This window comes from Culex pipiens, chromosome 2, assembly GCF_016801865.2.
Source record: "Culex pipiens pallens isolate TS chromosome 2, TS_CPP_V2, whole genome shotgun sequence".
In the NCBI taxonomy this organism is placed as follows: Eukaryota; Metazoa; Arthropoda; class Insecta; order Diptera; family Culicidae; genus Culex; species Culex pipiens.
The window spans coordinates 158,337,019-158,364,404 of NC_068938.1; the positions used below are offsets into that span (position 1 = coordinate 158,337,019).

Genomic DNA, 27,386 nt, shown 5'->3' on the forward strand with positions numbered 1-27,386 from the left:
TTAAGTGAGATCCGGCTTCAAAAAAGTACATCAATATCACTTAAGTGGTCATAACTCGAAACAGGGTTGCCAGATCTTCGATGTTATGGACTCGTTGGAAAGGTCTCTCGATTACCTAACCAACGATGGGTCGGATGATGGATCCGGACATCGTTTCCATGCATTTAAGTGAGATCCGGCTTCAAAAAAGTACTTAAATATCACTTAAGTGGTCATAACTCGAGACAGGGTTGCCAGATCTTCAATTATGTGGACTCGTTGGAAAGATCTCTCAATTATCTAACCAACGATGGGTCGGATGATGGATCCGGACATCGTTTACATGCATTTAAGTGAGATCCGGCTTAAAAAAGTACATAAATATCACTTAAGTGGTCATAACTCGAGACAAGGTTGCCAGATCTTCAATGTTGTGGACTTGTTGGAAAGGTCTTTTGATTACCTAACCAACAATGGGTTGGATGATGGATCTGGACATCGTTTACATGCATATAATTGAGATCCGGATATATGTGAAAACACATTTTTATACATAACTTTTGAACTACTTATCGAAACTACAAACAATTCAATAGCGATGTATGGGACCCTAAACCAAGTCGAATGCAACTGGTTTGATCAAAATCGGTTCAGCCAGTGCTGAGAAAACTTGGCAAGATTTTTGAACACATACATACATACACACACACACACATACACACACACACACATACACACACACAGACATTTGTTCAGTTTTCGATTCTGAGTCGATATGTATATATGAAGGTGGGTCTTCGAGCTTTTAATAAAAAGTTCATTTTTAGAGCAGGATTACCTTACCTCAGTGAGGAAGGCAAAACTAGCTGAGCAATTCTCTACGAAATCGGTCTTTTTTCTTCAATTTTAATTTTTGTATTTTTTAATCCGGCTGAAACTTTTTTGGTGCCTTCGGTATGCCCAAAGAAGCCATTTTGCATCATTAGTTTGTCCATATAATTTTCCATACAAATTCGGCAGCTGTCCATACAAAAATGATGTATGAAAATTCAAAAATCTGTATCTTTTGAAGGAATTTTTTGATCGATTTGGTGTCTTCGGCAAAGTTGTAGGTATGGATACGGACTACACTGGAAAAAATAATACACGGTAAAAAAAAATTTGGTGATTTTTTTATTTAACTTTTTATCACTAAAACTTGATTTACAAAAAAACACTATTTTTAATTTTTTTTATTTTTTGATATGTTTTAGAAGACATAAAATGCCAACTTTTCAGAAATTTCCAGGTTGTGCAAAAAATCACTGACCGAGTTATGAATTTTTTAATCAATACTGATTTTTTCAAAAAATCGAAATTTTGGTCGTAAAAATTTTTCAACTTCATTTTTCGATGTAAAATCAAATTTGCAATCAAAAAGTACTTTACTAAAATTTTGATAAAGTGCACCGTTTTCAAGTTATAGCCATATTTAAGTGACTTTTTTGAAAATAGTCGCAGTTTTTCATTTTTTTAAATTAGTGCACATGTTTGCCCAGTTTTGAAAAAAATATTTTTGAAAAGCTGAGAAAATTCTCTATATTTTGCTTATTCGGACTATGTTGATACGACCTTTAGTTGCTGAGATATTGCAATGCAAAGGTTTAAAAACAGGAAAATTGATGTTTTCTAAGTTTCACCCAAACAACCCACCATTTTCTATCGTCAATTTCTCAGCAACTAATGGTCCGATTTTCAATGTTAATATATGAAACAATTGTGAAATTTTCCGATCTTTTCGAAAAAAATATTTTTGGAATTTTCAAATCAAGACAAACATTTTAAAAGGGCGTAATATTGAATGTTTGGCCTTTGTGAAATGTTAGTCTTGATTTGAAAATTCCAAAAATATTTTTTTCGAAGAGATCGGAAAATTTCACAAATGTTTCATATATTAACATTGAAAATCGGACCATTAGTTGCTGAGATATTGACGATAGAAAATGGTGGGTTGTTTGGGTGAAACTTAGAAAACATCAATTTTCCTGTTTTTAAACCTTTGCATTGCAATATCTCAGCAACTAAAGGTCGTATCAACAAAGTCCAAATAAGCAAAATATAGAGAATTTTCTCAGCTTTTCAAAAATATTTTTTTCAAAACTGGGCAAACATGTGCACTAATTTAAAAAAATGAAAAACTGCGACTATTTTCAAAAAAGTCACTTAAATATGGCTATAACTTGAAAACGGTGCACTTTATCAAAATTTCAGTAAAGTACTTTTTGATTGCAAATTTGATTTTACATCGAAAAATGAAGTTGAAAAATTTTTACGACCAAAATTTCGATTTTTTGAAAAAATCAGTATTGATTAAAAAATTCATAACTCGGTCAGTGATTTTTTGCACAACCTGGAAATTTCTGAAAAGTTGGCATTTTATGCCTTCTAAAACATATCAAAAAATAAAAAAAATTAAAAATAGTGTTTTTTTGTAAATCAAGTTTTAGTGATAAAAAGTTAAATAAAAAAATCACCAAATTTTTTTTACCGTGTATTATTTTTTTCCAGTGTAGTCCGTATCCATACCTACAACTTTGCCGAAGACACCAAATCGATCAAAAAATTCCTTCAAAAGATACAGATTTTTGAATTTTCATACATCATTTTTGTATGGACAGCTGCCGAATTTGTATGGAAAATTATATGGACAAACTAATGATGCAAAATGGCTTCTTTGGGCATACCGAAGGCACCAAAAAAGTTTCAGTCGGATTAAAAAATACAAAAAAAATCGAATGACCGAAATCCTAGAGAACTGCTCAGCTGGAACCCGCAGCATGGATTTTTGACAGATCATCAGTTCGAGAACAAAACAAAGCAACGTCCTGTGTCGTGTTCGATCCTGTTTGAGCCGCTCAGTTCGTGAAGTTTTTTTGTGATGATTATGTGTGTTGTTTGAGTGCAAGTGCAAAAGGCGATAGAATGTGTTGTGTGAGTGAATAAATTAAAAGCCAGGAAGATTTTCTGCGGATCGGCACCTGAAGGAATGTTTCAGTTGATAAGGTGAGAAGTTTTTTGTGTTGAGGGAAAGTGGTTAGAAGTTGAACCTCTCTTTACTGTTTGGAGGATGCGTAGGTAAAAACATGTACTTAACATAAAGTGGGGGCATCCCTAAACCACGTGAACACTTTGGCAGGGGAAAGGGGAGACTGGCAATTGTCCACACTCTACTTTTTTGTATGGACATCTGTCCACCTGGAGGGGCGGCTGGTACAGAATGTCTAGACATAGATTGGCCGATGTTTGACAAATCCGTACAAATAGGGCACCTAACGCCTTTTAAGCACATCAATTGTTATTGTTAGAAACGAAGTTAAATGAAGTTCAATTAAGTTAAATTAAGTGAAATTAAGTTTAATCAATTTAAGTTTTATTAAATTAGTTAATTTTAGTTAAATTAAGAAGAGTTTATAAAAATAAGTTAAACTAAGCCAAAATTTAGTTTAATTCAGATAAATTTAGTTGAAAATAGTTATTTTTAGTGTAATTTAGTTGAATTTGCCCAAATTTAGTTAAATTAAGTTTTGTTAAGTTAAAATTAAGCGAAATTAAGTAAAATTAAGCAAAATTAAGTAAATTTAAGCACAATTATGTAAAATTAAGTAAAATCAACAAAAATTTATTAAATTAAGTAAAATTAAGTAAAATTAAGTAAAATTAAGTAAAATTAAGTAAAATTAAGTAAAATTAAGTAAAATTAAGTAAAATTAAGTAAAATTAAGTAAAATTAAGTAAAATTAAGTAAAATTAAGTAAAATTAAGTAAAATTAAGTAAAATTAAGTAAAATTAAGTAAAATTAGGTAAAATTAGGTAAAATTAAGTAAAATTAAGTAAAATTAAGTAAAATTAAGTAAAATAAAGTAAAATTAAGTTGTGTTATGTTAAATTTTGAAAAATTAAAAAAAAATAAGTAAAATTAATAAATTAAATATAAATAAAGCAAAATTAAGTAAAATTAAGTGAAATTAATTAAAATTAAGTAAAATTAAGTAAAATTAAGTAAAATTAAGTAAAATTATGTAAAATTAAATAAAATTAAGTAGAATTATGTAAAATTAAGTGAAGTTAAGTAAAATTAAGTAAAATTAAGTAAAATTAAGCAAAATTAAGTAAAATTAATAAAATTAAGTAAAATTAAGTAAAGATAAGTTAAATTAAGTAAAGTTAAGTAAAATTAAGTTAAATTAAGTTAAATTAAGTAAAATTAAGCAAAAATAAGGAAAATTAAGTTCAATTAAGTTAAATTAGGTTAAATTAAGTTAAATTAAGTAAAATTAAGCAAAATAAGTAAAATTAAGTTAAATTAAGTTATATTAGGTTAAATTAAGTTAAATTAAGTTTAAATTAAAGTAATTTGATGCTATATTTCAACTTTGTTAAATGCAAAATGTAGTTTAAATATAACTTCAATTTACTACAATTTAACCAAAATAACTTTTTGTAAGTTTTTTATTGTATTTTGTATTTTTGTATTTTTGTATTTTTGCCATCAATGGAAAATTTTGAGAATGATTCCAAAAAAACTAGTTGAAACAGCCTAAAAACTTGCTGGGCTAACTATAAAACTTCCTAGAATACCATAAAATCTAGCTAAAATAGCTAACAGACCTTCTCAAAACATACAGCTTTTGAGACTGACAGCATTTTTCCAGCTTGCAAATTAGTAAAATTTACTAAAAATTTAGCTGGATTTATCATTTTTAGGACCTGGATCCAGCTGTCAAATCCAGGATTTATTTTTAGGATTTCCAGCTAAAAAAATTGGTGGTTGAAAAAACAACCAATTTTTTTAGGATTTTTAACCGAAATTTAGTAAGATTCACGATAAACTTTCTTTCCGTGTATGGAATATCGAATGGAGACAATTTTTTATCAAAGTTTTTTCCCTCGTGAGAGGGGGGCAAAATAATAAATAATATTGAAACTAAAATAGCAAGAATTTAAATATTTCTATGCATAAAAATGGTTTACAGTGCAGTACAGTCAGTCTGCAATCATTAGTTTTCAAAAATGTCATGTATCAAAAAAGAAATGTTTATTTTGGGAAAAAATAGAAACTTTTTACGGTACTGTTCACGAAGATTCACATAAACTCAAATCAAAATTTTATTTAAATAACTCAAACATGTCAAAAAGTATTTAAAACACAGAGGAATGCATTTTCAATGATTTTCAGCTGGTTGCACGCAAAAGTTTATTAATATTTTAAAGTTTTTCAGAAAAATATTTTTTGCTTCTCGATAATTCGGACCGTTTTTGAAAGGGGGGAGACAACTCACTTAGGGCCAAATATAGAAAATATGTAAATCAACGCAACAAAACAAAATTCAAATTGATGGAATAACTATCTTTAGGGCTTGTGATTTTTGCAATACACTCTAATTTTCAGGAATCAGGGTGGTAAATTTTTTATTTAAAGTTGTCTTCACCCCCCCCCCCCCTCCCACCACCAAAGTTTGCCCGAAAATCATGGGGCAAAAAATATATTTTAAAAAAACTTCAATATTCCAATGACAATTTAAGTGCAATCAGATCAGATCAGAAAACAATTTTAAATGCATCCCTCTGCGTTTAGAATCATTTTAAGCACGTTTGGGTTGATTTGAACATCTCTTGAATTTTTGAAAATTTTCGATGTTTACTATCGCAAAATGTTTAATTTTTACTAAAATTTTTGTTTTCGTCAAATTTTACATTTTTTGAAAACTAATGATTGCAAAACAACTGAACTAGTGTGAAATGCATATTAAAACACTTTTTCACCCTGGCCAGAGCCGAGAGACAAAAACTTTGAATAAATGAATAAAATCAGCAACTAATGAATTTTGCCTAAACTTTTTTAAATACTCAAATTTCTGTTTTGCTAAAGAGCAATTCCAGCTCAAATCAAGAATTTTTCTGGTACTTTTGTATCCGACCCTCTCCAATTTCAATGAAACTTTGTAGACATGTTATCCTAGGCCTATATAAGCCATTTTTGTGTATATGGAGCTAATAGTACTCGAAAATAACATTTGAGAAAAGCGTAAGGTGTTTAAATATTTTTGTATTTTGCAGTTTAAAAATTACTGTATTTCTAATCCGTTGCATCGTATCAAAAAGTGGTCAAAGACAAACTTGTAGGAAATTGGACGGGCTTTCTGAAAAAAATACACTGAAACAAAAATACACGCCACTTCTAGGAGATTTTTGAGTTTTTATGTTCAAAAGTTAAATTTTATGGTGATGTCACGATTTTTTTTCGCTCAAAATTTTTGAGGAAATAGCCTAAAATGTTACAAAAAGACTCACGAAAAATGCTGGATGGTATGTTTCTCCTATAAAAATACAAAAATCACTGCTACTGTTTTTTCTTTGAAAAGTGGTCTAAACGTCATTTTTTCAGAACCGATACACAGAAAAAAATCAATTCTCGTAAGCGTGAATTATGTTCACAAATGTGAGAACCACGAAGAAATTTATTCATGAGTATGGTGCATTTGCACTATAAACGTGAATATATTCCTTTGTGGTTCTCGCATTCGTTAATTTAATTCACGATTTCGAGAATTGATTTTTTCCGTGTAGTGGGAATCGATTTTCCAGACAATTTTACATAAAAGATTCCATATAGACCATTGCTCTAAGTCTAATTCTTGGGAAGACACAGCGGTTTTAAAAATAAAAATGTTGTAAAAATAGGTTTTTTTTAGTGGTTTTTGGCAATTTCTATATGACAGACTTGGTTTTTCAGTCTCTTAAATATTTTAACCGGAAAGCTCGTCCAATTTCCCATAAGTTTGTCTTTGAAAGCATTTCAATTAAATGTATGGGCTTACAGATATAAGTTTAATTACATTGCTCATAACTGTAAATAGAATATTTTTTTCAGTGTGGTAGAAACCTGGATAGTAAATAAGCTTACGTAAATAATAAGACAAGTCAAATTGAAAAACTGTCAAAGGCAAACTTATGGGAAATGGGACGAGCTTTCCGGTAAAAATATTTACGAGACTGAAAAACCAAGTCTGTCATATAGAAATTGCCAAAAACCACCAAAAAACCTATTTTTTCAACATTTTTATTTTCAAAACCGCTGTATCTTAACAAGGATTGGGCTTAAGACAATGGTCAATATGAAGACTATGTAAATTTGTCTGGGGAATCGATTCCCACTATCGATTCTGAAAAAAATGACGTTTAAAACAGTTTTAGTAAATGATTTTGGTATTTTTTTAAAAGAGACATACCATCCTTTTTCGTGAGTCTTTTTGTAACATTTTAGGCTATTTCCTCAAAAATTTTGAGCGAAAAAAAATCGTGACATCACCATAAAATTTAACTTTAAAACATAAAGACTGAAAAATCTCATAGAAATGGCGTGTATTTTTGTCTCAGTGTATTTTTTTCAGATAGCCCGTCCAATTTCCTACTAGTTTGTCCTGATTTGAGCTGGAACTGCTCTAAAGTGAAAACAAGCAAAAGTTTATGGCACATAATTTTGATAAACATTATGTTTAGGATGTAATTCGACTAGAAGATATTTCCAAATTGAAACACTAAAGAAAATTTCACAAAATCTAATTTTATAATTTTTTATCACTGTTTAATTTTGTATCTTGAACAACTGTTAACGTTTTAAGACACTTTTCTGCACATAATAATGTGAAAATAATCCGTTTTACCGTCTATTTCTAGAGTCTTTTTTTTTAAAGATCCTTTAAGCTATTGTGTTTCATATGTTTATGAGACCTATTCAAATAAATATATGGCGATAGTCCACTAAAACAAAAATTTCACTTCATAAAAAATACAAGTCGTCACTGTCGAGCTTACTTGCCTCGCGTGCATTATAAGCTAAATTGAGTTCAGAACGCCATTTTGTGTAGCTCACAATGCCTCACCTTTTCACCTTCACAGATCCCCAAAATCGATTTCAATCCTGAGATATTCAATAAAAACCGAAAAAACCGTGCATTTTTGCCACTTTTCATATGAAAGAAGTTTCAATCATGACGTGCTATCTTGCCACAGCCTGAAAAATGCTGTAAGTGCGACAAAGGACAAAGGAATTTCATGTCAGAACGCGTTTAACACAAGTACGAGCTCGACTACCGGAAACATTTGTAAGTATAACTCGGGGCTCCAGCAACTTATTTCAACCAACCAACTGGACAATGCAGAGAATAGTCAACCAAACAAAACGTATTTCTTATAGTTTACATTGCGTGCTCTCTTTTTTTTTTTTTTTTTTTTTAAATTTATATTTATTCAAATTTCTTTTCCATGTACATTCATTCAGTTAAAATATTATTGAGTGTCCAATCACAAACGATGACTTTTCAACTCAATTTTAAATACTAGCAACTTTCATTTATTCATGAAATATTGTAGCTTTCGCTATTCAGTGATTTCAAATGTAGGAGGTCCTACATGTACAAAAGGGAAAAGGGATACCTTAAAACTAACTTATAAACTATATAAAGAGCGGATCAATGCAGCTGAAGACTGCAATGATTTTTGTCGAAATGCATCAATTATCTTATTGGACATAACATCCAAAGTGTCAACTTCGGCTAATTGATGAAGTTCACTGGTGCTGAACCAGGGAGGAAGTTTCAGAATCATTTTCAGAATTTTGTTCTGAATCCTCTGAAGTTTTTTCTTCCTGGTTAAGCAACAGCTTGTCCAGATCGGCACAGCATAAAGCATGGCAGGTCTGAAAATTTGTTTATAAATTAACAGTTTATTCTTGAGACAAAGTCTAGAATTCCTGTTTATAAGTGGATACAAACATTTAATATATTTGGGTAATTCTCCGCCAACTCACACAGCAGTTGCCCCGACCCCTCTTTGATTTGCGTGAAACTTTGTACTAAGGGGTAACTTTTGTCCCTGATCACGAATCCGAGGTCCGTTTTTTGATATCTCGTGACGGAGGGGCGGTACGACCCATTTTATTTTTGAACATGTGAAAAAAGAGGTGTTTTTCAATAATTTGCAGCCTGAAACGGTGATGAGATAGAAATTTGGTATCAAAGGGACTTTTGTGTAAAATTAGACGCCCGATTTGATGGCGTACTCAGAATTCCGAAAAAACGTATTTTTCATCGAAAAAAACACTAAAAAAGTTTTAAAAATTCTCCCATTTTCCGTTACTTGACTGTAAAAAAATTTGGAACATGTCATTTTATGGGAAATTTAATGTACTTTTCGAATCTTTATTGTCTCAGAAGGGTCATTTTTTCATTTAGAACAAAATTTTTCATTTTAAAATTTCGTGTTTTTTCTAACTTTGCAGGGTTATTTTTTAGAGTGTAACAATGTTCTACAAAGTTGTAGAGCAGACAATTACAAAAATTTTGATATATAGACATAAGGAGTTTGCTTATAAACATCACGAGTTATCGCGATTTTACGAAAAAAAAGTTTTGAAAAAGTTACTTTTTGCGTTTTTTCGTTTCGTCGTCCGTGTCTGTCGCGGGTGACCATGAACGGCTATGATCGATGACGACCAACTTTTTCAAAACATTTTTTCGTAAAATCGCGATAACTCGTGATATTTATAAGCAAACCCCTTATGTCTATATATCAAAATTTTTGTAATTGTATGCTCTACAACTTTGTAGAACATTGTTACACTCTAAAAAATAACCCTGCAAAGTTAGAAAAAACACGAAATTTTAAAATGAAAAATTTTGTTCTAAATGAAAAAATGACCCTTCTGGGACAATGTAGATTCGAAAAGTACATTAAATTTCCCATAAAATGACATGTTCCAAAATTTTTTACAGTCGAGTAACGGAAAATGGGAGAATTTTTAAAACTTTTTTAGTGTTTTTTTCGATGAAAAATACGTTTATTCGGAATTCTGAGTACGCCATCAAATCGGGCGTCTAATTTTACATAAAAGTCCTTTTGACACCAAATTTCTATCTCATCACCGTTTCAGGCTGCAAATTGTTGAAAAACACCTCTTTTTTCGCATGTTCAAAAATGGAAGGGGTCGTACCGCCCCTCCGTCACGAGATATCAAAAAACGGACCTCGGATTCGTAATTAGGGACAAAAGTTACCCCTTAGGACAAAGTTTCACGCAAATCGAAGAGGGGTCGGGGCAACTTTTCCCGATTTCGTGTGAGTTGGTAGAGAATTACCCATTTGTTACATTTAACCTGGATACTTTCAATGTGATCCTTGTAAGTAAGGTTTTTGTCAAAACCAAGTCCAAGATAACATTGCGTGCTCTCGTTTTTGTTTATTCAAGGTCAAACATTAAAACGCGTTTTTCTCGAAGCGTCAACAAGTTTCAAAGTCTCAGAACAGTACTTGATTTGACATTGAAAGTGCTTAGTAAAGGAACCAACTTCTTGGCTTCAGAAAAAAACTACTCTTGTATAATTGAATCAAAACGGTCAAAATATTCAATGTCAGTAAAAGCATCAAATGCGTTCAAGCACGATCGATTAACCACAGTCACATGAAAAGCAAAATTGATTTCTACCAGCTTTCCTCGGCGTACCGAGAGCCCAGTCAGAAAACCTAGTTCGGACCGATATAAACATGATGTACGAGTGAAAGCATTTCCATTGTGAGTGGCGCATCTTGCCAGTTGAAGCATAACCATCCGGCCGTATCGTTTGGACCAGGTGACCGTGACGGAGGAAGCTGGCACTTGGAGGCCGGGCCGTACACCGGTTAAGTGGCCCGAATTTCTTTCTAGTGCTTAGGGTCTGACGATATGAGTAAGTGATTTGGAGGGCACGGTTTGTAACTTGGCGATGATGACTCACGCGGTTTGTGATTGTAGCCGAGTGGTGGAAAACTAATTATCATTTTATATGGGTTGATAGCACTTTGAATCAATTATTCAATTGAATCCGATTAGGTGTGACGGAGAGAAGGTTTGGTATAAAATAACTTTGCAGAATATGTTTTATTCACTGCGAAATCGACACTGGTACATTGGTTTAAATCTTGTTTGAACTCTTTAAATTTCAACTATAGAAAATCCAGGTCAAACATTTTGGGCAGATAACAAAACTTTCTATCTTTTCAGTTTATAACACCGCGTTACAGCAAAAAAAAAATAATGAAAATAATAATTTTGTAACATGTAATACCGTAAAACAACAACAACGTTTCCGGATCTTGAAAACTGTCATTTTATTGAAAATTAATAGTTATAACTAGTCCGACATCCGAGATAACTGATCTCACCTAGACGAACCAGTTAATCACTCCAAGGCATTTCAACCCCGCCCTGATCAATGACCAAAACTGGTACGCTCGTTAAGTCATATCGATATCTTTTGCTTCCTTCCTCTCCTTCCAGATTGTTGCTTTTTTCTCACTCTCGATCAGTTGCGTAACACGCCATAGACCAATAGTTTTTATGGGAAACGGAAGAAATGGTCTTCAACGCGCGTTGTTCACGTAATTAGAAAGTGTCCATACCGGTCTCTAGTTGCTCGCACCTGGTTGAGCATAATCCAGGCCCCTGGCATAAGCTACTAGTTTGAAGCTCGATTTTTTACGACTCTGCTGCTAAACCGCTAATTTTCCGTCTCTAGATTTATTACATACTCGTGGTTTTGCAGAACTGAGCTGAAGCACTAAACATTAAGGACATCACCAGCCTCCAGCTCCGGCGACTCCAACCTCCAAAGGTGATCTCTGAGATCTGCAAAGGTACACCACCTCGACGTTAAATTTTCTCTAATTAACGAAGCAAGGTAAACCCCGCCATCAGAAGCCCGAGATGTGATTAGTGCCGCAATATTTAGTTCCTCACCGGTACGGTGGTGGTTATTGGGCGCCTCCGTGCCAGCGGGGCTGCAAAACGTGACTTCACGCGCCTCTAATGTCTCAAAGTCTGGGCCGGCTATGACCGTGAGCGAATCGGCTGCCAATTCCATTTCAAAACTTCGCACACAAATCTTCAACCGTCATTAGGCGTGTGAGTGAAAAAAAAATTAACGATAAAAACAAATTACTAACTTTTTTTGATTGAAGTGGGCTTACGTGCACTCGCCACCGACTTCAGTTGGAGGACTGACTGATTAACCCTTAGTAAAGGGTTTTGATAATTAAATATGATTTTAGATTACAGATTATTTGAAGACCAAAACACAAGTCAATTTCCTTTATTGAACCAGTTCATACAAATTTTCAGCAACGCTTGAAGAAAAAGAAAAAAATAATTTTCGTAATATTTAAGTGTTTTCCCCATATTTAATATATTTTTGTAATCATAATTTAGTAAAACAAATGTTATGTCAATTAAATTTTATTATTTTTATTATTATCAGATCTTGGTTCACAAAACAGAAAACAATTCAAAACACATTACCGTTGTTGTTTTTAGTATATTTTGGCATATTTATAAATATTGTGAATACCAGTAAAATTCAGTATTGTATTTTTTAACGCACTTTTCGCCAAAAAAACTTTTTTATTATTGTTATACAATGCATCATGCACAATTCATTTTAAACTCAATAGCTTCTTAAGAATACGGAAAACATGAGATTTCAAGAAACAACAAAATAAATTTTTCGAATGATTATTATATTCCTAAGTGATTTTCCAAATGCTATCAACGATCTTTTGATTAGTTGAAGTAAATTTTATCAACACAGAGAATTTCCATTAAATACATTTTAGCTTCATATTTTAAACATTTTTGAAGGATATCTTATTTTTATCAAAGTGCAAAATGATTCCAATTGATGACATATTTTGTTTATATTCAATCAAATTACAGAACAAAGCAAACTTTTATAAAATTGATCCATCCACACACCAAAAATGAATAGTTATAGAATAACCTTGATTTTTTTTTTTTCAAAAATGAGTGATTTTTCCTTTGGGACCATTCATAAACCACGTGGACACTTTTTTGGGAATCTGTTACCCCCCCCCCCCCCCCCCTTCGTGGACAATTGTCCACACAAAAAAAATCTTTTTTGTATGGATCGTGGACAATCGCCATACCCCCCCCCCCCCTAAAGTGTCCATGTGGTTTATGGATGGTCCCTTTGTGTTACAAATAAATAAATTAAAAATACAAAAATACAAAAAACATCTCTAAATTTTTCCAAAGATTTTACAATTGACTTTAAGGCTGTAATCTGAACCAAAACTAGCTCAGTTCTTGAATTTTCTTAGTTCAAACTTTCTTCAAATCATCATCAAATATAGAGATTTTTTTTTAATGTCCTATAAACATAGGAAATCCTATGCCATGTAAGAACCTTAAAAACTGAAAATTATAGGAAATTGCTAATGGCCCTATGGTTAGTGATTCTTTTTCTTTTGGTTTTTTTTTTAAATACGTAAAAATCAATCAAACTTGGAATTTTTTGCACTGTTGTTATCAAAGCATCCAATTTATTTTAATTTTTGGGTTATTAAAAAAATAAAAAGAAAACACAATGCTCGTCTTCAAAAATACTCCAATTTTGAAGTTTTAAACTTAAATAAAACTGTAAACTAATAAAACATATTTTGGTTTAGAGTATATAGTAAAGAAAATGTGATGTATTGTGATGCTTTTGTTTAATATTTTCTATTTATCAAGTTTTGTTAAAAAAAATTGAATTCACAAAAAAAGTTGAATAATTTGTATAACAGGCCACAACCTAGGGTAAATTCTCGTATGTTTGGCTCGTTCCTAACTCCATCCAATTTGAAGATTTTCCCTATTTAAAAAAAAAATACAAAACTTTTTATAGAAACTTGCTTGCTCACTTCTTATTGAGCTATTTATCACTCGATTTCAGTTGAAAACGCTTTTAATTAGCTTTAATTGAATGTCAAAGTTCTAACCTGCCAACATTAGAATGGACGCTGGAATTAGATGCTGTTCCCCTATTTTTAAACAAGTCAAAACAAAGTCGAACCAAATAAGCTGTAAATGATTATCAATGCAGAAACAGGCGTTTTAGATTGTTTTGAGTTGATTTGACTTCTATTTTCATTGTAATTTTTCCAGTTTTAAGATTTTATTTTTTTATTTTTGCCCCCTGATTTTTCTAACCAACTTTGAAGGGAGAGGCGACGGCCTAAATGAGCTTTCCTCGATCATTTGATAAAGATTTAGCAAAAACATCATATTTATGTTTTTTTTAACTTAGTTTTGCGAAATTTATAAAAAATCTCCGAACAAAGCGCAATAATTTCGATGTGTCAAATTTGAAGTTTTTCTTTTTCTAAAACAGTAGATTGTCATTCGAAATCAAGAAAAAAAATTTCAATTATTTGTTTGCCTAATTGCAAGAACATAAAATAATGTTTTTTGAAAATAATGGTATTTTTAATAAACAAAATAATTTCAAATATGTTTAAAACTTTGGCAAGACCATTGAAAATTCGATTTCAAGTTAATGTTCCCTTCAAATAATCAAGGGGCAAAAATGAGGATTTTTTTTCTTGAAAAAAAACTTGTGAAATCGCTTTAAAACTATTCAGAAAAGATTGCATAACGCTTATTCATGCATTTCAATGAAAAAATACTTTTTAACATTTTGGACGATTATCAGGCGTAAAAGTTTTTAATTTTTTTTCCATTTATATTTTGCAAATCAAGCAATCATGATCCTAGTTTAACTGTAACTGTTATTTTAAATTTAGTTTTTTTTATCCCCTCTCTCGCATCGAAACTGACCAGATCTGAGGGAAATTGATTTATACCAGCCATGTAATAATAAAAAAAAAAAACTTAAACCAATTGGAAGACCGATTTAAAACTCAAGAAGTATTGCGTTTAATAAATTTTCTTGTAATTTTTAATGCAATAGATAGTTGATACCATGCTGATTTTAAAACATTACATTTGTTTTACTATATTTTTATTTCTCTCATATACACAGTAAAAAAAAATCACAATAATTTTACATCTGGGAAGGGGGACATCTTTTTTGTCAAAAAAAAAGTGTAATTTTCCTATGAAAATGTGTAATTTTACCAGAAAAGTGTCACTTTTTAAGTCTAAATTGAGGAAAATTGATATAATATTAAAAAGTATTCAACCATCCAAAATTACACCTTTAAAATTTAAACATTTTTTTTATTTCTTCTAAAAATTGATTTCAACTGTCAAAATTATTTATTTTATGGATTTGTTTTTTTTGACTTCTTGTTAATGAAATCTCCGTTTCTAAAAAGATACGTTAATAACAGTAATTTCTGGAGTTTTTTTTAAAAGGTCCAATAAAACAAATTTCCAGTTTTTGCTTTTTGAGTGTTTTTGAAACCGCCTTGAAATTTGGTTTATTGGACCCATTTAAAAAAAAAACTCCAGATTTATGTTGAGGAAATTGCTCACATTTCAAGTGATATTGTTCATCATACTAGAGGAAAAATCGGTTCTGCTTGATCTACTGCAAGCACACACACACACAAGCAATCATGATCCTGACCATCATCATCACCATCACGAAGCCAACATCAACATCATAATCATTTCGATTTTCATCAGCTCACACACATACAAACACTCACATGCGGCCCACATGCTTGCATGTTCATCAAAATCGAATCAATGAAGCGCAGACAGAAATAACAGAAAAAAAATCGTGGCCAACCCAAACCTCACCCCACCAATGTGTCGATCATCGCTTTGCCGAAAAGCCACTTTGGGACGGTCACTAATTGAAATAATACAACAAGGTTGTGTAATTTATGGTTCGTTACTCACTCCCTCCTTCAACTTTCCCTCTGAGTCCAAACCCATTTTTCACTTTTCATTATAGGCAGATTCTTTTTTTGTTGCATCCTCCCAAATGAATGGCAATTAATGCGGCTGATTGAGGGGAGAAGGGGGAGGGGCGAGTTCCCGGGAATTTCCCAAAAGGGGACCACACCCAATCAGACCACAAACACACAATTCCACCATCCCTCCACTTTTCGTTTCGCAAATGCATGCTTGACGACACTGGGGACTGGCGAAAATTGGTGATTACCAATTTTCACGTTTTTTTTTTTCAATTTTTTTCTTTTTGTCAGTGCAGTTGCATCCCGCGCAGGGGACAATTGTGGTTAGTGGTTGGTTTTTTGGGAGGAAAATTGATTTCAATGTATTTATTTGTACATTGTGATAAGGCTTTGTTTGTTGTGCGATTCAGATTAAAAATGAGTATTACAAAAAGAGCTTCCAATTTAAAAAAAATCTGAAAATTTACCAAAATTTGTTTAAATATTAGTTTTATCTGCAGATTATCAGTTCGATTTTCACAAAAAAAAGTCCATTTAAACTCTAGCCAACCTAAAACCCCCTTAAACTAATTCAATTTCGTTTTTTAAAGTACAGCCAACACATTGCAAGTACCCCGCACCAAACTTCACGCGCCACGGAGGTAGTAAATTGGATTAGTCTTACCCTCCATCGAATCGCATTGGCCAGACCAGGGCAGGCCACCCCTCAGGGACATTCGTCATGCTTTCATTTGACCATGAAAAGCCGCACCAACTCTCACTCTCACCCTCATAATTTCACTCTCGAGTGGAAAATGTCTTTGCCCTGTGGGGTCCAATTTTAGAAAATATTGAAAAATTATTTAACTTTTATTTTTATTTTGGATGTGTTATTAATTTTACTTTAGTTTTAAGTAGCTTTATTGTGTTCTTTAAACTTGAAGAACACAGAAAAAAAAGTTGAATTTTGGAATGTTGAAAATTTGGTAGGTTGAATATTACCTCTTTTTTAAGTAATATTACATAAAAAATGTGTAAAAATATAAACCTGATGAATATTCATAAAAACTGATGAAAATTCATCATTTTCTGGGGTAAAATTAATCATATTTTTGTCACAAAATCGGTCACCATTTCCTGATGAATATTACCATCATTTTTTTTTTTCTGTGAATTTGGAACTTGTCCTGAATTCCACCATCAGTAAATTTCTCACTGCTAAAAAAGTGACCCGCTTCCCATCCCAATTTCGGCAAACCCAAATTCGGTGGCCTTCAAAGGGGGGCCATCATGCAGACTATGTTTTGGCCCCGCGAGGAAAAGCTCGCACGTTTCGGCTCAGCTGGACTCAGCCAACCGATGAGCCCTGCAGGTCATCGTAGCAGCCACCGTCTTCGCCGTCGTCTTAGTCAATTTCCATCGACCACTGAGCTGGAACAGCGCGCGCGCGACCCTCGAACAAGCCATGTGACTGACCATCGCGAAGTACGAGAAAATTGATGTATGTTTTACCTCTGAGCAATTGCTACACAAATACGCAGAGTGAAAATGAGTTGTACGCAGTTGTCGACATGTGTAGGATAACAAGGGAAAACAAAAAAGGGTAAACATCAGCACAAAAAAACGTAGTGCAAGTAAATTTCTCTGACTAACAGCACTCTTGAGAAGAAAGTCAGACTAGGAGTTGAACAAAAAACAAAACAAAACAAGTGAAAGACGCACTAACATGGAGTAAAATCCGTTTTTCACTAATTATCACACTCGCATCTGGTGGAGGCTGTTGTTGTTGTTCGACTAATAGTTTGCGCACTTTAATGGCCTAACGGTCGTTTGGGTTATTGATTGGTCCATCAACACTTCAACACGTCTCGGGCGGTTAATGGATAGTGCAAAAAAAAAAACTAAAACTAAATCTTTTGACCTCTAGCAAGTGCTTCATAGCTGCTGTGGAAAATGGAGGTGAGACTCGATTTAGGTTACAGTTTGTACCTGAATTCAAAGAAATCATGAAATTTTAAAATTTAATGATTGTTTGTGTACTTTGAAACAATTTCATGTTGTTACTTTTAATGTTTAAATTAAAACATTGTATGCTGGAATTGAACTCTGTTGGCTATAATGAGGTTAACACTTTGTAAGTGAAGTGACCTCTTATCATATCGTCCTATAGCGAACGAAATTACAGCTCACTAAAATATTGATGTGCACAATATGCATTGATTGGTGAATTATTAAATTTATTTTAAAGTCTGACTAAATTTTGACCAATTGCAGAATAAAAAAACTTAAGAGAAATCAGATACCAATATCAATTATTCATTAATGTGGTTTTGATTTATGATTTTTGAGATTAAAAAAATTACACAATTTATAAAATGTCTACTTTAACATACATAAAATTTTTATTTCTAAAAAATAAAGTCGCATGCAGTTGTTATAAAGGTCAACAAAATATGTCATAATTGAACTCTCAACAGGTCACTTGCAAAACACATCGTTTGTAACATGATCCAAACTATATTTTTGTAGTGAAGTTATCCACCTTATTAAAAATGTCCAGTGTGAAAAATGTCCACCTGTTTAATTTTAATTTAATTTTTTTCATCATTTACAAATTTTTTTGTTTTTATATGAATATATTCCTTCGTGGTTCTCGGAGCGAGTTGTGGCGCTATAACCACGGCAAATAGTGTCCAGGGCATTCGTGGAAATACAATGTCCCATCCCAGAGGGTCCCGGAGTACCAAACCTTCTTAGCATGGTGCTCCCAACGAATACAACCAAAATCTTGGAGCGTATGGTGGTGTGTCCCCACGCTTCTTCCTCCCCTGTCGATTCAGAATTGTGTTGTTGTTCGAACACTCAGTGCTCAAACTCAACCCAATTACGAGTCATCTATGCGATACGGCTTTACGCAGTAGGCCTGGCCGCTTTAACGCTTGTGATGTTTCAATGCATTCCGATGCAATGGCGCACTACAAATGTTAATAAATGACAAGAAGAGTGCTAGGCGTCATCTAACCTAAGGCACTCTCCAGGATCCCTTCGAAAGATTGGCTGCGCTAGGGTCTGATTAGATTAGATTAGATTAGATATATTCCTTCGTGGTTCTCGCATTTGTAAATTTTATTCATGATTTCGAGAATTTAGTGTTTTTTCGTATAATGTATCAAGAATTTATTTATTAACCCTCTACTGTCCATTTTTTTCGATTTATTTTTTATTTTTTCCATGTTGAGATGGTCATTTTGAGCATCTTTTGTTCTACGAAAAACATAACTTCTCTTGTTTTATGTGTTTCTTGTTTTACTTTTAGTATTTTAATTTGCAATTATCTGGTTTAGTTTATCTTTATTTTTGGTAGTTTTTGTCCTACTCTTCCACCTCCTATCATAACATTTTGCCTATCTATTTTTTCATACTTTTACAGTCACTAGTTTCATTTTTTTGCTTGTTTTTTTTTCACGTTTTCTGCTCTAGTATAAAACCGTTATCATTTAAATTGTAAAAAAAATGCGTAGACACATAGTCTGGGATGCTACAAAAATTGCTCCATACTTCTTTTGACTGAAAATATAGGAAATGTTAGCAAAAAACACAAGCAAAGTATACCCCTAAAAAAATCATTTTTTTTTTTAAACATTTGCAAAGTCACATAAAACAAGTCAAACTTCCAACCCTAACATTCTAATAGTTCTTCTTTCCAACGCATTTTGGAGATCAAAAATTAGTTGAAAAATTGATTTTTGTCGATTTTTCATATCGAAGCCCGTTTAGAGACGGGGTTGGGTTATAAATGGTTAAATTAGTTATCAACAGAAATGCAAAACTTGAAAATATACATGAGAAGAATTGAAAGAAAACAAATAATAAAATACAACTTTTACAACATTAAATAATAAATTATTACCTAATAAAAGTAAAAAAAAAACAATAAATAAAAAAATGGAATCATCAAATTATCACAAAATTGATGCCTTTGTGCTCTCTTGTTCTATCCAGATAGGATAACCAACAAGCTTAGTAAAAAAGAGCAGACCAGCATCGAATTGTTTTAATAGTTAATTTTCTTCCAAAGATAATTTCAATTTCTAAGAATTTAGCTTTTTGTTCATTTAATTTTAAGCACATGTTAATTGTCTACATTTCATGTTTATTTTAAAATTTCTTCATTTTAGTTTTAAGGAGAAATCTAGGATATATAAAACTAAAACTTAATGTATTCAAGATTGAATGAATTGTTTTTTTATGATATAACGTGTGGTTAAGAAAGTCAGGCCTTTTCAGAATATTTTTGTTTTTTTGTCTGGGTCCAAAGTTTGAGAATCCTTGCTGAAATCGGAATTTACAGCGTGAAAAATTACTGAACATTGTAATTTATTTTATGGTTCTGCAAATATCCATAATTTAAAAAAAACATCATCAAGTTAATTTTTGTTTTCTGAACTGTGTTTGAGCTTTGTGAATTACATCTTAAATATTTGTTAGAGATTAAATTTTTTGTATAATTATATGGCTTTAAAAGTAAACCAAAGTGTAGGAAATAATTCATAAGATTAATTTTGGCTGGACAAGATTGATTTTTTTAAATTTTAATTCAATAATTTTTAAAGGGATTAAAACGAAAAAAAGAATCAGACAAATAAAACCTTTAAAGCTTAACTCGATCATGCTGAGAAAAATTTTATGTTACTGAAAAGAACAAAGAAATTTAGAATATATTAATAAATCACGCTAAAAATTGGCAAAGTAAATGTATACTTGACTGAAAATAATATGAATTGAATTATAAAAAAAAATTTTCTGTAATATCAACAAAAGATTATCAAGGGCTTTTTGAAATCGTCGAAAATAGAATTGGAGCTGTACTAAATTTCTGAAACTTAAGAATTGGATAAAGATCACCGTTTCAAATTATCTTCTTTTAGACTTTTTTAAGATATGGTTAAGTTAATTATTTTTAATCATCAAACATTTTGAACATTTTCCCCCAATTTCAATTCCAGCTTACACCACATTCCAATCTAGTTCAACTAACTATTAAGCATTCGCAATTTCGTCCAATTGCTATCATCACCATCAACAACATCACCACCGACAGAAGCAACACTATCCTCTCAATGTAACAGCAAAGTAATAGTTAAAAAAAAGACGGCAGCGTTCAGAGCCCGCAAGTGGCCGTAAATCGATTGTTTCGTAGCTTCGAACCCTGCTGCTGCTGTCCCGCCAGAGAGAGAGAGAGAGTGGTGATCCGTTAGACCGAAACGCGACGCGACTTCGATTAGAGCCCCCGTCCGTTTGAAACTAGCACATTTTAGAGGATTGGGAAAAAAATCGTACTGGCAACAAGTTAACCCTCAACTGGTCATCAACTTTTTTGTACTTTGATTACAGTTCAGAAAGAAACTTTGGACGGTTAAGGGTTAACCCGCGGACCCCGTACCGTGGCCGGGCCTCTTGCTGAGAGGTCCATACGGCACACACAATAAAAGTAGATAAATGGCACGCGACCTCTGGAGAGCCGCGAAACAAACGGTGGACGTCCCGGGTTGCCGGTCCCAAAAGGGAAAGGGGTATAGAGCAGAAAAAGGGGGGAAATCTTGGGGCAATTGTCCACAACAGCTGGACCACATTCCGGGAGGCCGAGGGTATTTCGTGTGATAATGTACGAGCCTCCGTGAGTTTGAAACACTTTTTCTTGAACCAGTTTGACAAAATTGATGTCTTTTTGGAAACAAATGGTCTAAGGTGTGTGTGTGGGGGGAAAGGCGAGGGCTGCCCAGGTGTACCGCGGTGATAAATTTCTCGAAACAAGACATGGAAAGGGTTTGTTCTACTATAGTAATATGGAAAAATAGTTTGAATAAATAACGAAAACAGAAATTTATCATTTGTTTTGTTTTATGTATATCTTGTCATTAGTTTTTTTGCGCATTTCAATTTGTTTCAATTTGAACTACTTTTACAGAAATTAAACATTAAAATATACAACGTTATTTCGTTAAAAACAGTTTGACCAAACCAGGCACTATTCAAAGGTCGTTCAATGAACTTCGCCCACCCACGTCGCGACGATTGCATCCGCAAAATTCAAAGTTTAAATTGAAATTCCACATAACAAAAATCAAACTGAAAAACCACACACCGCACCAAAAACGGTGCTTTTTGGGGTCGATTCCTGTCAGTGTTACACTTTTTTGTCTGTTTATTTTTTTTTTCGCTACTTGACTCGGTTCGTTGATCAGTCGCTTGGTGACCAAATGGAACTGCACTTGGTCCAGTAGGTACCTGAAAGCAACTCTCAATGGAATACCCGATTCGAGTGGTAGTTTGACAGTTCGCTCCATAAGAAATACATTGCTCACTACCAATCGCGTCGGGTACTCCATTCCCGACCAACCAAGCACCAAACAGTTGGAGTAGCGAACGCGAAATGAATTCCGTTCAAAAAAGGCACTTTAAAAAAACTTACCATTAACAAGATTTAATCCAATTAACTGATTCCGGGGTCTCTCGAGGTCTCGCCGAGGTTGGGTCGTACCGTTTTCCAAGGAATTCCCGTTTGGCGAACAAATTTGCACTGAGTGAGGTTGTTAATAAATCCAAGATTTTTCTTCCTTTTTCTCGCTTCCTTTTTCACCGTTTATACCACTAAAAAAATCAGTTTAACGAAGCAGATGATCCACCCAACTTGGAGATAAAACTCCGCGTAAAAAACCTAGCCACCGATGGTTGTGTTTGTTCTGCAGTAATTTTTACGACCCTCCGTCGGGGGATCAATTCTTGAAATCACTAATTAAATTTTCATTACTCATCTTTTTCCCCCACCCCTCTCTCTTCCTAATGGTTGCACAACTTCATAAGGCACATCCCTCCACCCAACGCACCCAATCTGCAGGCATCGAAGGCCATCAAAAATCACAGTTTTTTTTTTCTGTGGCGGATTTTATGGACCAAGCCGTTTTAATTATGGTCGTTTTGTTCTTCCTTGTCTTCGGTGGTGGGGGCCCATTGGGATGGAAGCACTCAAAATGGGTTTCTAAGCTTTATGATCATTGATGTTCACACATGACTGGAAGAAGTTTCCTGAAAAGATAGAGGGAGAAAAAAGGAACAGCATGAAACGGGAGTTGGTTTTCCGAGCGGAATCGTCTAATTATGGTGGGTCAATCTCGGCCTTAGAAAGAAGACGACACTCTGCTGGGGCTAGCGAGAGGGATGTGGTTCTAATTAGTGATAAAAGACCTTTTGCGTAGACATTTGGAGTACCGGGCACTTTTACGAGTTTGATTTGCACATTGACGATTCAGCAAAATTAGCAGGGATGATGAGCTTGAATTAAATTGACCACAGAACTGCATAGTATTGTCAATAGGTTATTTGTCGTGTTGATTTTTTTTTTCGTTTTTCGTTGGCACTTAATAATTCGTTTGGCATTTTTAGAAATAGAGAAAAAAATCACCAAGTTTTTTTTTAATCTATGATTTTCTGTAGTAAAGAAACACAGACAAAAAAAAATCTGTGTTGAAAAATCAACTATATGAAAATGATTGACTGTAAAACATTTACATTATTCTGCAATGCTTTCAGTTTGAATGTATAAATGAAGATTTTTACAAAAAACCTTCAAAATGTCAATGAAATTTGACGTGAAATCGATTGAAAACAATTTAAAATGCATTTCTCTGCGTTGATAATCATTTTGAGAATAATTGAAACAGTAAAAAAACTATTTGAAGTTTTTTGAAATTGCGAGGCACAAGCAATCTTTTTTTTTGATTAAATCCTAGATTTTTTTTTCAAATCTAATGATTTCAAAACAAACACTGTTGAAACCATGGCAAGTAATTTTGATTTGATTATACATACGTGAATACCGTAAACCGTTGTGACATTGAAAAGTTGGATTTTTGTTTTGCAAAATGATATATACGATTTTTTTACAAACAGAATGGTATGAATTCAAAAAAAGCTTTGCAGAGAAGTGTAGTTTTCAAGAAGTTTTGAAAAGTTTCGAAAGTTACTTACCTAGAATAATGAAAACAATGATAAAAAGGACTATTCAAATATTCTCCAAGTATCATGTTATTCTCAATTAACCCTCTGCTGTCCATATAAGCCACCCAATATGAAGAACTGTTTCAATGAACAAATAAACACGCGAGAGGTCTATACTCTCGCAAAATAGTACTTTCCTCACGTTCCTTTTTTGGAGGACTATCCCCTCGATCTTTAACTTCGGGTGTTGACATTTTACGTGTCATAATGCCGTCACTTATCCGTATAAGTAACGGATTTGCAAGTAATTATTTACCAAAACAGCTGTGCTTTACTGCACAAAGATTCTCATTCCACCGGCAAAAACCCCGCCACGAAACGTGATGAAAATTTAAATTTCAAGCCACCACAAAGGGCCAACAACTTCATTTGACACCTTGCTTGGAATTCCAAATCGTTGAACGTCGTGTTATTTTAAATTTAACACAAATGAAAACAAATTGAGTTCGTCGAAAATTGAGGTAACAGGTTGACTTACCTTGCTTGAAAACTAGTACGAGACAGCTCACTCGATATCACAACACACACCGTCTTTTCCTCGCCAAGTTTTCAACCTTTTTGAGCTTTCTTCACACGGTCAGACCATCGACTGGGTTCTACACTTTCGTCACCTTCTTCAGCAAAATTATAGCCTGCAGCCAAAGTGCAAACTGTAACACATTCTTATCACAAATCGCCGCGTCAAGGCAATACCTGCAGCAGAACTTGTTGTCAACGTGAGTTCACACACTTCACCGTCGATTCTTGCCTAGCTCAGCGCCGAAGACCTTCAGCTTTGAACAGCAGCAAGAAGAAACAAGCTGCACAAAAATTCCTTCGTCGAAACGTGACTCGCGCGTCGTTGACCGGCGACCTACGACGACGACATCCCAGAGAGTCAGAGAACGTGCTGAAGTCCGCAGAACGCGTCACGGGCTTCGCGGATAATCCACTTCTGACAGAATGACAACAACAGGGAGTTGATCGTTAACTCTCGTTGATACGCGGTCACTTTCCGCAGCTAAGTTAGCTGATTACGGCTCATCCTATTAGTCAATCAGCTGAAGAAGCTGAACGTGACTTCCTGAATGCTTGAACAACTGTGTTCAACACTCACACCAATCAAACGGAAGAGAAGGCTCGACTCGCTTAGCACTCGATTGACTGATAATCCACATTAAATCGTTCAGCGCACACTTCTTCACAGCTGCTTCTTCCTCCTCGAGCCAATCAACTTCAGGGCTTCCCTGAACACCTCTCGTACACTCTTCGCCGCACAACTTCTTCTCCGAAAGCTGCTCCAAGCCGAATCAGCGTACCGATGCGGCTAGAGTTGATTACTGTTTTTGTTTTGCTGCCGTCTTCTTTCTCTTCGCCGCACTTCTCCGCAGCAACACCTCGCAACTTCAGAGCAACAACACTGCGGCAAGCTTAAACGCGAAAGCAAATTAGCAACCGTAATTGAACGATTAAAGCGCCGAACATCTGAAGCAAAACAAAAAAAGGTCCCGAAAAAAAAGGAAGGTCGCGATCAGGTCCTGCACAAACAAGCCGAGTTAAGCCGAAACAGATCAAGACCCGGCCTACAAGCAGCAACAGGTGTTCACCCTTGAGCGTACGTCGAGAGACTGAGCGACTTTGCAAGAAACGGACGACGACGGTGCGGTTAAAGAGCGATAGAGTCAGAGCAGTCGAAGCCGGCGGCCGGAGAAGTGTGGTTCGAGAGAAGAAGTGTTGTTGACTGGGAAAAGGTAGGTTGGTATGTTGTGTGTGTGGAGAAAAAAAAGGAAAATAACAACAACACACGCGGCTTCAGCAGCCCCGGCAGTGGTGCTGCTGGACAATTTCGCTAAACGGCAACACACGACGCGGTTTGATGATGATGATGATGATGATCGGAGGTTGAGTTCAGGGGTAACATTTGAAAAAGGGCGCATAAGCATTTTGACACCTAGCTTTGAAAGCTAGGTCAGCTACTCCTTAATGCTTTTTTCCAGAGTCTCGGCCCGAAACTTCAAACACGAACAAAAGCAGCGAACCGGAGATTGGCAATGACGTTTTGGAATTTTGACAGTTTGGAACGCATGAATTACCCCATTATCGGTTTCCCGCATGGGTGATGTGGAAATTGTTGCACATGGCTGAAGTTGGGAATTTTGCAACTTATTTTAATTTATGCTAAATTTCAAAATTTAAACACGAATCTACAGTGAATCGATGTGAGAACTCAAGATACACTAAAGCCACGATGATTTGATGTGCAATCTTGATCAGAATCGCGAAAAATAGGTTTAAATTGAAAAATAATAAGAAAATAAATTTTGGTCTAGAATTTAACGAAACATTGTCTGTTTTATAAGATTCAATGTTATTGCACAATGGATATAGATTTATTTACAAAAAAGTAAATTTTTCGGTTCGTCCACAAACAATCTCATGTTTGTAAACAAACGACGCCATATTGCCAATGTTGTTCGGTAGCTCATATCAAGCCATCGCCGGGGCCCTGCTTTTTTCAAATTTAGCGCAAAAATAACCTAAAGAAAACTGGACAATGGGATTCCAGGTCAGAACGCGTTTGACACACGTACATGCCTGAATACCATAAACATTTTCAATTATAATTCGGGACTCCGGCAACCAAATTCAAACTTCAAAATTTCAGGCATTTTTATTTTTGAGTTAACTTGAACCTTTTTGAAATTGTTATAAATACAACCGCCAAAAGTAAATTTCCACAAAAGAGGCCCTTTTATATTATGAGCAATCAGCAATTTTATCATGAAGTACAGCTATCATAAAGTTTTTCTGACTATTCCAAAGTGATAAATAGGGGAACTGTACCCTAGCTTAGTCTATTTATATTATCGATATATATTGAAGTATTCCAAATTTTGCGTTACGGAATATAAGAACGCTACCTTATTCGAAGATTCAATAGAGTAATCTACGTGTGCATGTATTGCGTGTACGTACACGAAAAAGATTGAGGTTAAATTTTGTCCGGACAGCAAAATCAAATGGTGCGCTAGTGTGTGTACGCGAAACGTCATAAAGCTCTATGAAGATGCTCCTCGAACTTCGGATAACTTCAGAGTTTATTCAAGCTTTCGAATAATCGAGGCTTTGGATTCTGGATTCTGGTACATCTTCGGAGCATAATAAGTAACCATGAAATAAAACACCCAAAATTAGCAAAACAATGTTAATTTGCAAAAGTCGAAGTGTAAACAAAAAGTCTATCCTTCGCGCTACTGATGCAAACATCAACACTGGAATAAATTTTAAAAACAAAGCTATGTGCTATGTGTTTTTAATGCAGATAGGACCTTTAAAAAAATAATCTATAGCTGACATGGATAGAATAGACTATTCGTTTAAAGCAGTTCTCTCAGATGTCGGTAATTCGATTTTTTTTTGTATTTTTTAATCGGACTGAAACTTTGTTGGTGCCTTCGGTATGCCCAAAGAAGCCATTTTGCATCATTTGTTTGTCCATATAATTTTCCATACAAATTTGGCAGCTGGCCATACAAAAATGATGTATGAAAATTCAAAAATCTGTATCTTTTGAAGGATTTTTTGGATCGATTTTGGTGTCTTCGGCAAAGTTGTGGGTATGGATATGGACTACACTGAAAAAAAAATGACACACG

The 27,386-nt window shown here is 33.9% G+C and overlaps 1 protein-coding gene across 5 annotated transcripts in view; it reads right to left on the minus strand.

Moving 5' to 3' along the window:
- LOC120424751 (uncharacterized) overlaps positions 1-25,581 on the minus strand; it is a 422,527-nt gene extending 396,946 nt beyond the window's left edge. The window contains exons 1-3 of one of the 5 annotated variants that reach the window (XM_052708252.1): positions 24,848-25,411; positions 24,230-24,444; positions 22,166-22,779 (exon numbers count right to left, since the gene is read on the minus strand). The gene's annotated coding sequence lies outside the window, so the exon portion shown is untranslated. Of the gene's footprint in view, positions 1-22,165; positions 22,780-24,229 lie in introns of all 5 variants that reach the window. The other 4 variants (XM_039588943.2, XM_039588944.2, XM_052708254.1 and 1 more) reach the window with 4 other exon arrangements.
- Positions 25,582-27,386: the final 1,805 nt, after the last annotated feature.